Genomic DNA, 12,417 nt, shown 5'->3' on the forward strand with positions numbered 1-12,417 from the left:
GACCTACCCTTCACAAAACCGCGTTGACTATCTCTAATCAAATTATTCCTTTCCAGATGATTATACATCCTATCTCTTATGAACCTTTCCAAGATTTTCCCCACAACAGAAGTAAGGCTCACTGGTCTATAGTTACCGGGGTCATCTCTACACCCCTTCTTGAACAAGGGGACAACATTTGCTATCCTCCAGTCTTCTGGCACTATTCCTGTAGACAAAGATGACTTAAAGATCAAGGCCAAAGGCTCAGCAATCTCCTCCCTAGCTTCCCAGAGAATCCTAGGATAAATCCCATCCGGCCCAGGTGACTTATATATTTTCACCCTTTCCAGAATTGCTAACACCTCCTCCTTATGAACCTCAAGCCCTTCTAGTCTAGTAGCCTGAATCTCAGTATGCTCCTCGACAACATTGTCTTTTTCCTGTGTGAATACTGATAAAAAATATTCATTTAGCACCTTTCCTATCTCCTCTGACTCCAAGCACAACTTCCCACTATTGTCCTTGACTGGCCCTACTCTTACCCTAGTCATTCTTTTATTCCTGACATACCTGTCGAAAGCTTTAGGGTTATCCTTGATCCTACCTGCCAAAGACTTCTCATGTCCCCTCCTGGCTCTTCTTAGCTCTCTCTTTAGGTCCTTCCTAGCTAAATTGTAACTCTCGAGCGCCCTAACTGAACCTTCATGTCTCATCTTTACATAAGTCTCCTTCTTCCCCTTGACAAGTGTTTCGACTGCTTTAGTAAACCACGGTTTCCTCACTCGACCACTTAGAATCATAGAATCATAGATTTCACAGTGCAGAAGGAGGCCATTCAGCCCATCGAGTCTGCACCGGCTTTTGGAAAGAGCACCCTATCCGAGGTCCACACCTCTACCCTATCCCCATAACCCAGTAACCCCACCCAACACTACTGGCAATTTTGGACACTAAGGGCAATTTATCATGGCCAATCCACCTAACCTGCACATCTTTGGACTGTGGGAGGAAACCGGAGCACCCGGAGGAAACCCACGCACACACGGGGAGGATGTGCAGACTCCGCACAGACAGTGACCCAAGCCGGAATCGAACCTGGGACCCTGGAGCTGTGAAGCAATTGTGCTCTCCACAAGGCTACCGTGCTGCCCCTCCCTGCCTGACAGGTACATACTTATCAAGGACACTCAGTAGCTGTTCCTTGAACAAGCTCCACATTTCCATTGTGCCCATCCTCTGCAGTTTTCCTCTCCATCCGATGTAACCTAAGTCTTGCCTCATCGCATCATAATTGCCTTTCCCCCAGATATAACTCTTGCCCTGCGGTATGTACCTATCCCTTTCCATCACTAAAGTAAACGTAATCGACTTGTGGTCACTATCACCAAAGTGCTCACCTACCTCCAAATCTAACACCTGTCCTGGTTCATTACCCAGTACCAAATCCAACATGGCCTCGCCTCTCGTTGGCCTATCTACATACTGTGTCAGGAAACCCTCCTGCACACATTGGACAAAAACGGACCCATCTAATGTACTCTAACTATAGCGTTTCCAGTCAATATTTGGAAAGTTAAAGTCCCCCATAACAACTACCCTGTTGCTTTCGCTCCTATCCAGAATCATCTTTGCAATCCTCTCCTCTACATCTCTGGAACTTTTCCGAGGCCTATAGAAAACCCCAAACAGGGTGACCTCTCCTTTCCTGTTACCTCAGTAGACGAGTTAATGTTACAAACGAACTATTATAACCCTGAGACACCAGCCCCCCTTAACCCCCTCCCCCCTCCAACCTCCCCCCCCCCCCCCCCCCCAAGCACCCCTTCCCCCAAATTGTTGGCAACAAACAGATCCTTAAAGGCAGCGATGAACGGCCTGCACCTTGAGTAAATCCCTTCTTCCGACCCACTAAGGGCATATTTGATTTTTTTCTAGTTGCAGAAATTGTGGAACGTCCCCCAACCATGCCGAGGCCCTAGATGGCGCCGCTGACCTCCACCCAAGCAGGATTCGTCGCCGGGCAATCAGAGAGGTGAAGGCTAAAACATTGGCACTCTTTCCCTCCAGGAGTTTGGCAAATTGGACACCCCAAAAATCGCCACCAATGGGCACGTCTCCAACCTCAACTGCACGATCAGCGACCTGGTCTCAAAAACCGACGGCGAGAACTCAACCAATTTTTGGCAGGTCCAGAACATTTGAGAGAGATTTGCCGGCCCCCTTAAACACCTCTCGCACCCAACCTCCACCTCAGGAAGAACGTACTCATGCGTGCTCTAGTCATGTGCACCCTATGGACAACTTTAAATTGTATCAGGTTCAGCCTGGCACAAGAGGAAGTAGAGTTTACCCTAGATAAAAGACATTTATGTGGATGCTGGAATCTGAAACAAAAATAGAAAATACTGGCCAATCTCAGCAGGTCTGACAGCATCTGTGGAGAGAGAAGGGAGCTAATGTTTTGAGTCTGGATGACTCTGTTGTCAGGGTAGAGTTTACCCTATACCGAATCTCACTCCAGGCCCCCCCAGCACCAACCCAATTCTCCTTCCCACTTCCCCTTTATCTCATTTAGCGGAGCCGTCCCCATCTCCAGCCTTCCCCATCTTCAGCAACCATCCATTTTTATCCGCGATCCTCCCTTCCCCCAGCTCATTACAAGATAACATCCTATCCATCAATGTGTGACTCGGCAATTGGGGGAACGAAGAGAGCACTTTGCGAACAAAGTGACAACTTCAGTAATGAACATACCACTCACCAACACCATACACTTACCTCTGATCTGTTTATCATATTATATGTATTTTTTTCCTTGAAGTACTCACTTAATATTACATATTGTTATAAACCACATAGTTAACATTATGCAATACCCGCCTATTTGTTCACAAAGTATTAGGTTGTTCTTAAGGAAACAAAGATGATTCTTGTAGACACCTACCAGTCACATTGAAGAAGGCTTATAATGGGCCAAATTAGAGAAGGAAAGGAGAGGAAAAAAATCCTAAAATTGCATTAGCCTGCTTTCATTTAATTACTATATGAATTTTTTTTTCAACAGTAACTCCTAACTACAGCATTAGCACAAGTATTATACCATATTTCCCAGTTATAAATATTTATACATGATGTAACAGTTGTTTCACAGTATCTCTGTAAATCATTTTATCTTGCTTTCTTATATTGGTGGTGCACATGTCATACCTTAATTACATAATACAAGAGTTTGCAATTCTGTTTTACAGAAGTGAATGTCCTTAGATGTTTCACAGGAGCACAGTGCAACAACTATGCATCAAGCTAAAGAAAATATTAGATGGGCTGATCAAGGATGTAGATTTTGAGGAGGATCTTGAAGGAGGAGATAAAGTTGGGAAGAGTTTGAGGGTGAGAATTCCAGAGATTAAGTCTTGCGCGGCTGAAGGCATGGCAAGTGGTGGAGTGAAGGGAGTTGAGGAAAGCGGAGTTCTCAGGGTTGTAAAGTGATGACCATGAGTGTCTTAGATTGCTTGATACTCCTATAATTGCCAGCTCAGTACCATAAGAGGTGTTTATCATGGCAATAAATATCAAATGCAACTCATTGTACCTATAAAAATCTGAAAACCGCAACTGCTTCTTCCTACTTTATCCATTGCTAAATAATATTTGTATTTTGTCTCAAATCTCAGCTTACTTTTATCTCCAGTCATTGTTTTATCATTCATTTTAGGGGGCAACAGAAAGCTACTAAAAAAGCTATAAAGAAGAGTAAGATAGATTATGAGAGTAAACTTGCTCAGAATATAAAAACAGATAGTAAAAGTTTCTACATATATATAAAACAAAAAAGAGTGGCTAAGGTAAATAGTGGTCCTTTAGAGGATGAGAAGGGAGATTTAATAATGGGAGATGAGAAAATGGCTGAGTAACTGAACAGGTTTTTTGGGTCGGTCTTCACAGTGGAAGACACAAATAACATGCCAGTGACTGATGGAAATGAGGCTATGACAGGTGAGGACCTTGAGAGGATTGTTATCACCAAGGAGGTAGTGATGGGCAAGCTAATGGGGCTAAAGGTAGACAAGTCTCCTGGCCCTGATGGAATGCATCCCAGAGTGCTAAAAGAGATGGCTAGGGAAATTGCAAATGCACTAGTGATAATTTACCAAAATTCACTAGACTCTGGGGTGGCCCCGGCAGATTGGAAATTAGCAAACGTGACACCACTGTTTAAAAAAGGAGGTAGGCAGAAAGCGGGTAATTATGCCAGTGAGCTTAACTTCGGTAGTAGGGAAGATGCTGGAATCTATCATCAAGGAAGAAATAGCGAGGCATCTGGATGGAAATTGTCCCATTGGACAGACGCAGCATGGGTTCATAAAGGGCAGGTCGTGCCTAACTAATTTAGTGGAATTTTTGAGGACATTACCAGTGCGGTAGATAACGGGGAGCCAATGGATGTGGTATATCTGGATTTCCAGAAAGCCTTTGACAAGGTGCCACACAAAAGATTGCTGGATAAGATAAAGATGCATGGCATTAAGGGGAAAGTAGTAGCATGGATAGAGGATTGGTTAATTAATAGAAAGCAAAGAGTGGGGATTAATGGGTGTTCCTCTGGTTGGCAATCAGTAGCTAGTGGTGTCCCTCAGGGATCAGTGTTGGGCCCACAACTGTTCACAATTTACATAGATGATTTGGAGTTGGGGACCAAGGGCCATGTGTCCACGTTTGCAGACGACACTAGGATAAGTGGTAAAGCAAAAAGTGCAGAGGATACTGGAAGTCTGCAGAGGGATTTGGATAAGCTAAGTGAATGGGCTAGGGTCTGGCAGATGGAATACAATGTTGACAAATGCGAAGTTATCCATTTTGGTAGGAATAACAGCAAAAGGGATTATTATTTAAATGATAAAATATTAAAACATGCTGCTGTGCAGAGAGACCTGGGTGTGCTAGTGCATGAGTCGCAAAAAGTTGGTTTACAGGTGCAACAGGTGATTAAGAAGGCAAATGGAGTTTTGTCCTTCATTGCTAGAGGGATGGAGTTTAAGACTAGGGAGGTTATGCTGCAATTGTATAAGGTGTTAGTGAGGCCACACCTGGAGTATTGTGTTCAGTTTTGGTCTCCTTACTTGAGAAAGGACGTACTGGCACTGGAGGATGTGCAGAGGAGATTCACTAGGTTAATCCCAGAGCTGAAGGGGTTGGATTACGAGGAGAGGTTGAGTAGACTGGGACTGTACTCGTTGGAATTTAGAAGGATGAGGGGGGATCTTATAGAAACATATAAAATTATGAAGGGAATAGATAGGATAGATGCGGGCAGGTTGTTTCCATTGGTGGGTGAAAGCAGAACTAGGGGCCATAGCCTCAAAATAAGGGGAAGTAGATTTAGGACTGAGTTTAGGAGGAACTTCTTCACCCAAAGGGTTGTGAATCTATGGAATTCCTTGCCCAGTGAAGCAGTAGAGGCTCCTTCATTAAATGTTTTTAAGATAAAGATAGTTTTTTGAAGAATAAAGGGATTAAGGGTTATGGTGTTCGGACCGGAAAGTGGAGCTGAGTCCACAAAAGATCAGCCATGATCTCATTAAATGGTGGAGCAGGCTCGAGGGCCAGCTGGCCTACTCCTGCTTCTAGTTCTTATATTCTATATTATTGAAACCCATCTTAAATACGTTCTTCTGATCCAATTATTGATTCAACGTAAAATATGTAGGAGTTCTACAGGCAATTTTTCAGTTTTCATCAGGTTTAGAGTGAATACCTTTTCTCGTAAGCAAACAATATAGCCTATCTTTCAGAAAGCTAGTTAAATTTTATGTGCCCCAGAGACCTCTTATTATGTATATTGAAAATTATGATCTTGCACGTGCGTTTGCCGATTTCTTTCAGAAAGAAAGAACGTGTATTTATGAAGTACCTTTTATGGTTGTCAGGATAACTTTAATGCCCTTCACAACCAAGGAATTTATTTCTGAAATGTAATCACATTTGTACAAGCAAACAGAGACAATTTGCTTGCAGCAGTGAGGATGAATGCTCAATTAAAAATAGACTGAAGAGTTCTGTAGTAAATTGTATTTTTCCACAAAGATTGCAAGAATAAACAAAATATGTTTTTCTCTCCATTCCGTTCCTCACCACCCACTCACCCCAATCTGGAGTGAAATGTGCATGTCATGCCACTCAGTGAGAGAGAAAAACAATGATGGGTGAATTCTCCCAAGCCCTCACCGACTTATTCAACAGTGGACAGAACATGGCAGGAGGCCCAAGAGTCCATTTCACAGTGGCGTGAATTTACAGTGGGATCTTCCGCTGGTGGCCGCCATGGTGGGTCGGAAAACCTGCAAGAGGCTGGCATTAATGTTGAGATAATTGCAGCACTCATCAAACCTTTTGGACAGTTATGAATTTCTTACCTTGCATACATGAAGAAATACTTCCTTCCAATAATAGAAATGGTTCCGCGGTTTCTAGAAAATCTAACAGATGAGGATCTGAAAAAAGAAGCGAAGAATGAAGCCAAAAATGATGCTTTATCTATGATAAGTAATTCACTGAAAAACTTAGCTTCACGGGTTCCTGGACAGGAGGAACCGGACAAACATTTAGAAATATTAAGGTTAAAAGTGATACTAAGGTTTTAAGAACCTATCTATCTCTGCCTTAAAGACACTCCGCGATTTGGCCTCCACAGCCTTCTGCAGCAAAGAGTTCCACAGATTCACCACCCTCTGGCCGAAGAAATTCCTCCTCATCTCTGTTTTAAAGGATTGTGTCCTCTGTTCCTAGTTTTTCCTATAAGTGGAAACATATTCTCCACATCCACTCTATCCAGGCCTCGCAGTATCCTGTAAGTTTCAATAAGATCCCCCCCTCATCCTTCTAAACTCCAACGAGTACAGACCCAGAGTCCTCAACCGTTCTTCATACGACAAGCTCTTCATTCCAGGGATCATTCTTGTGAACCTCCTCTGGACCCTTTCCAAGGCAATCACATCCTTCCTTAGATACGGGGCCCAAAACTGCTCACAATACTCCATGTGGTGTCTGACCAGAACCTAATATAGCCTCAGAAGTACATCCCTGGTCTTGTATTCTAGCCCTCTCGACATGAATGCTAACATTGCATTTGCCTTCCTAACTGCCGACTGAACGTGCACTTTAACCTTAAAAGAATTGTGAACAAGGACTCCCAAGTCTCTTTGTGCTTCTGCTTTCCGAAGCATCTCCCCATTTAGAAAATAGTCTATGCCTCAATTTCTCCTCCAAAGTGCATAACCTCACACTTTTCCACATTGTATTCCATCTTTGCCCACTCTCCTAGCTTGTCCAAGTCCTTCTGCAGCCCGCCTGCTTCCTCAATACTACCTGTCCCTCTACAGATCTTTGTATTATCTGCAAACTTTGCAACAGTGCCTTCAGTTCCATCTTCCAGATCATTACTGTATATTGTGATAGATTGTTGTCCCAGCACCGACCCCTGAGGCACACCGCTAGTCACCGGCTGCCATCCTGAAAAAGACCCCTCTGTCCCCACTCTCTGCCTTCTGCCAGTCAGCCAATCCTCTATCCATGCCAGGATCTTACACTTAACACCATGGGCTCTTAACTTATTCAATAGTCTCCGATGCGGCACCTTGTTAAAGGCTGTCTGGAAATCTAAATAAATCACGTCCACTGGTTTTCCTTTGTATAACTTCCTTGTTACTTCCTCAAAGAACTCTAACATATCTGTCAGACATGACCTCCCCTTAACGAAGCCGCGCTGACTCAGTCCTATTTTATCATGTACTTCCAAGTACTCCACGATCTCATCTTTAATAATGGACTCTAAAATCTTACCAATGACCAAAGTCAGGCTAAGCGGTCTATAATTTCCCGTCTTCTGTCTCCCTCCCTACTTAAACAGCGGTGTCACATTAGCCATTTTCCAGTCCTTTGGGACCTTTCCTGCCTCCAGTGATTCCTGAAAGATCACCACCAATGTCTCCACAATCTCCTCAATTATCTCTTTTAGGAACCTGGGGTCCATCTGCTCCAGGTGACTTATCCACCTTCAGACCTTTCAGTTTCCCCAGAACCTTCTCCTTAGTGATGGTCACTGCACTCGCCTCTGTCCCCTGATTCTCCTGCAGCTCTGGCATCCCACTGGTGCCTTCCACCGTGAAGACTGATGGAAAGTACCTATTCAGTTCCTCTGCCATTTCTTTGTTTCCTATTATTACTTTTCCAATGTCTATTTTTGCCTCTCACTTACCTGTTATATATTGAAAATCACTCCATGTTCCTGCAGCTACCACTCCACTTCGTCTCAAAATGGGAGAATTCAATCTGATGGTCCTCTCCTGTCAGTTTCAAAGCTCAGTGTGATGAGCTGCCAATCAAATTCATCACCAAGAATGAAAACTGCAACCCACTTCTCTTTGTGTGTGAACTTGCAGCATTTTGCATGCGTCACTGGCTGGGCCTGTATTTATGCCCATCCTGGAGGGCATTTAAGAGTCAACCACATTGCTGTGGATCTGGAGTCACATGTAGGCAGACCAGGTAAGATTGACAGATTTCCTTCCCTAAAGGACATTAGTGAACCAGATGGGTTTTTACGACAATCCACAATGGTTTCATGGTAATCATTAGATATTATTTCATTTTTTTATTGAATACAAATTTCTGCCATGGCAGGATTTGAACCTGGATCATCAGAGCATGTCTCTGGATTACTAGTCCAGCGACAATACCACTACACCACTGCCTCTGTACAGCTCAGCCCTTCGTGAAAAGTGTAATTAATGATTCTTTCATAATGATGAGATGCCTAGCGCCAGTTCTACTGTTATAAAACAGCTAATATATGTAGCATACTAAAATAAGCAGCCTGAGATCTATGATGACTGCTCTACTTGCTATTTGATCCCTAATCAATGCTCTGAAAAATATTTAGCTCTCTGGGAGTTAGGCCTTGAAAATACATTTGAATATAAAAGAAAACTGAAAACCTTACAAATAAAAAAGATAAATATCCAAAGATGTTTCAATGTACTTACTATTTGATGTCTGTTATCACCCTATCACATTTGATTTTGATCTCTTACAGCTAGAAAATATCACCCTAACACATTTGGCTTGTCTGCTGTAAAATCTAGTGCTCTAATGCTCTTCTAGCACTGAAACCTATAGAAGTGTTCAACTTCTCACGGAGGAAAATTTTAAACTAATTTCCTTTCTGCTAAAATTGTGATTCTAAGAGCAGATCTCTGATTATTGATCCACTTGGCACTAATGCTGAATCCTTTGGTATCCTAAATTGATGTGGTCCAATAAGTCAACGAATTTAAATGGCTTATTTGACCCAATTCTAACTTTTACATTTCTAAACTCCTTTCATCACTGTATCCCATTTCTTCAGCATCAAATTTGCAAACCAGGCATGTTTATTTTGTGCCAATCAATCAATATTGTGACCTTTTAGACTTAATTGCAGTTTTAGCATACCTAATCATGGATCTTTTTATTTAGATGCTAAATATCTGATGTTCCTTTTGGCGTGGAAAATATAGCATAATCTCCTTCTGTAGCTCTGATATTTCACCTTGATTCACTTCAGTTTCTTCATTCTGTTGGCTGTTTAAAACTTACTACTCGTTGAATGCAAAATCATGATCAATTAAACATTAATATCTGCTTATGATCTCAGCAAATCTTCAATAAAGTTGCACTTGGCAGTGCCAATTATTGTGTGATGAATGTGAAAAATTGTTATATTTTGTTTGTTGCCGTAATTTATTTAAAAACCAGGATACGATACATTCAGACAGTATGTCTGCTAAAGCTGTGATTAAGGTGTCGTAATAGTGAGATAACCCTTGATTTTACAGGTGCAGTGCTTGCTGATAGATTTGAGAAACATTTGCTTGTTTACAATTAGCTGGCTAATGGAATATTTTGTTTTGGAGGACCCTAGGGTGTAGGTAATTTGAGAGAGATATTGGGCGAGATGTACCGGCTACATTGCGCCCGACCGGGGAGTGCAACCTGACCGGTAGATGCCGAGTAAGGCATCCTGTGCAGCCATGATGCCTCGCGGTATCTATCCAAGTCCCACGAAGTGGTGTGACCAGAATCCCGCCCACAATGGGCGGGAGCAGGCTGCATGCACTTAAGTCAGTTTCAAACAAATTTAAGCACACTTAACCAGAATCGATCAGCCTCCTGGGATCTACTGGCCTCCCCAGGGAGGCCTCAGCCGGGCACCGTTCAGTGCTGGTCCACACAAACGTGGATCAGGTGGAACGGCATCATGGTGTCTCCCAGGCGATTGGAGGCCCCTGGGTGGCCAGGGATAGTGCAGGATGACACCCTGGCCCTCCACCTAGTACACGGGCACCTTGGCACTGTCCAGCTGGCAACTTGGCTCTGCGACCCTGGCACTGCCAAGCTGTCAGGATGGTACTGCAAAGCAGAATCACTCCCAGGGTGACAGTGCAAGAGTGTCCGGGTGCCAGAGTGGCACTGCCAAGGGTCAGGGCCTGAAGGGGGCCATGCTATGAAAGGAGGGTGGAGGGGGGGGTATGAAGGGCGGAGGTGCAGGACAGGTATGTAAGAGCCGCCGGGATCTTCGGGGGTTGGGGTGGGGGGCAGGTGAAGGTTGGGGGCCCTAGAAGGGGGAGCCTGTAAGGGGGCATGGGAAGACCTGAAAGGGGGTGACCCCATAGAGGGGCGTCCTCACTTGCAGGGGGTGTGGGGTACTGCCCATGTGTGAGGAGGTGATATTTCCTATGGGTGGGGGACCCACAAGCTCACTTAGAGATTGGGGCACACTTTCAAATTTCTGATCCAATCTCTGAGGAGCCGGTCTGGCCAGTGAGTTCAGCTCTCCAGTGATGAAAATAATTCTAAGTATGGGCTAAACTGGTGAGAAACTCCCCAGGACCCCAAAAAGTGACCAAGTGTGGTTAGATAACGGTAGGGAAATCATCGACAGGCGGCGGAAAACTCCCAGCGAAACCCGCCACAAATAACACTTCGAAAAACTTTTCCGTTAGATTGAGCCCATTGTATTTGGTCCTGGTTAAACATGTCACGGGACATCTTGTGGGAGGAGACAGAAGAATGCCTTATGCTTTGGACGCGGATGATGTAATAAAAGGGGGGCGGGGGAGCCAGGTCTGTCTGTAGTTAGTTTGCCATAGGAATTTAGTCTGATAAGTGTCTTTTAGCTTGCTCATGAATGGGTCCCTGCACAGAGAAAAGCAAGTAAAACCACATTGGCTGTTAACTTTATTTATAAGTGGTGTTTGATCAATATTGGTTTGCCTAATTGGAATATTTAGTGGCAGATTTAGGATGTAAGTTAGAGTTTCTCATTTGATTTAAGAACTGTTAATTGTAAAACTATTTCTTTGTTGTTAATGTGGTTAATTCAGTGTTTAAATTAAAGTATATTTTAACATGAAAGAGGCGTATTGGTCAGTGTTTTCACTCCTGTGGTGCAGTCACATTTGCTCACAGGTTTTAAAAATTGAAAATAATACAATAATAATAATCTTTATTGTCACAAGTAGATTTAGGTTACTCCGGGATTCCAACAGTATTGTCCAAGCCCTTAAGAAACTGCTGGGGCTGGTCCTTGTCTTTTGTAATTTCTATAAATTGGTAGGTTAAATGAATGGACAGAAAATTACTTATTTGTCGATGTACTTTGTTGATTATTCTTTTTGTCTACTGTATACGTACCGTGTACATTCTCTTGGCTACAGAAAAACACTTTTCACTGTACTTTAATTGATTTATTGTCACACGTACCAATCAAATTGGAATTGGGAGTATAATATGGAAAAATATGAACTTTTATACTGTGGCAGGAAGAATGAAAAAAGCAGCGTACTATTTAAATGGAGAGAGATGTGCAAGGGCCAGTCCTCCCAAGTGCTGCCCTTGCTGCAAGATGGTCTTGCATATCCTGGGAATTCTTCCCCCCTCCCCCAGACAAAGGCCATGATTAGTTTGTCAATCCTTGTGACGAACGATTTGGGGATAAAGATCCAGAGTGATCTGAATACTAAGAGGAAGGTAGGTAGCACATTAATTTTGACTGCCTGTACTCTTCCTGCAAGTAAAAGAGGGAGTGAGTTCCATCTTTGCAGGCCCTCTTCACCTCCTCCACTAGGCTGGAGAGATTCCACTTGTGGAGCCTCTTTCAATTGTGAGGCACTTGTATCCCTAGGTACCTGAACTTGGTTTGGGTCACATTAAACAATCGTCCTTCCAGCTCTGCTCTTCCCTCTCAGGAGTTCACCGGGAAGATTTTGCTCTTCTCCAGGTTGAGTTTGTAACTGGAGAAGGCACCGAACATGCTGAGGAGTCCTGTTATCTTTTCCAGGCTGGCCAGGGGGTTGGAAATATAGTGGAGCAGGTCATCTACATTGAACAAAACTCTGT

General features: G+C 43.4%; 1 protein-coding gene and 1 long non-coding RNA gene across 11 annotated transcripts in view; both read left to right on the forward strand.

The window, feature by feature from the left end:
- The window catches only part of plekha5 (pleckstrin homology domain containing, family A member 5), a 525,939-nt gene that overhangs the window by 64,733 nt on the left and 448,789 nt on the right, over nucleotides 1-12,417 (forward strand). The gene's annotated exons all lie outside the window — the stretch shown is intronic.
- The window catches only part of LOC140388101 (uncharacterized), a 65,992-nt gene continuing 59,670 nt past the window's right edge, over nucleotides 6,096-12,417 (forward strand). Inside the window, exon 1 of the long non-coding RNA XR_011934087.1 lies at nucleotides 6,096-8,526. This is a non-coding gene — a long non-coding RNA (uncharacterized lncRNA). The remainder of the gene's footprint in view (nucleotides 8,527-12,417) is intronic.

The sequence above is a fragment of the Scyliorhinus torazame genome, chromosome 13 (assembly GCF_047496885.1).
Source record: "Scyliorhinus torazame isolate Kashiwa2021f chromosome 13, sScyTor2.1, whole genome shotgun sequence".
Taxonomy (NCBI): domain Eukaryota; kingdom Metazoa; phylum Chordata; class Chondrichthyes; order Carcharhiniformes; family Scyliorhinidae; genus Scyliorhinus; species Scyliorhinus torazame.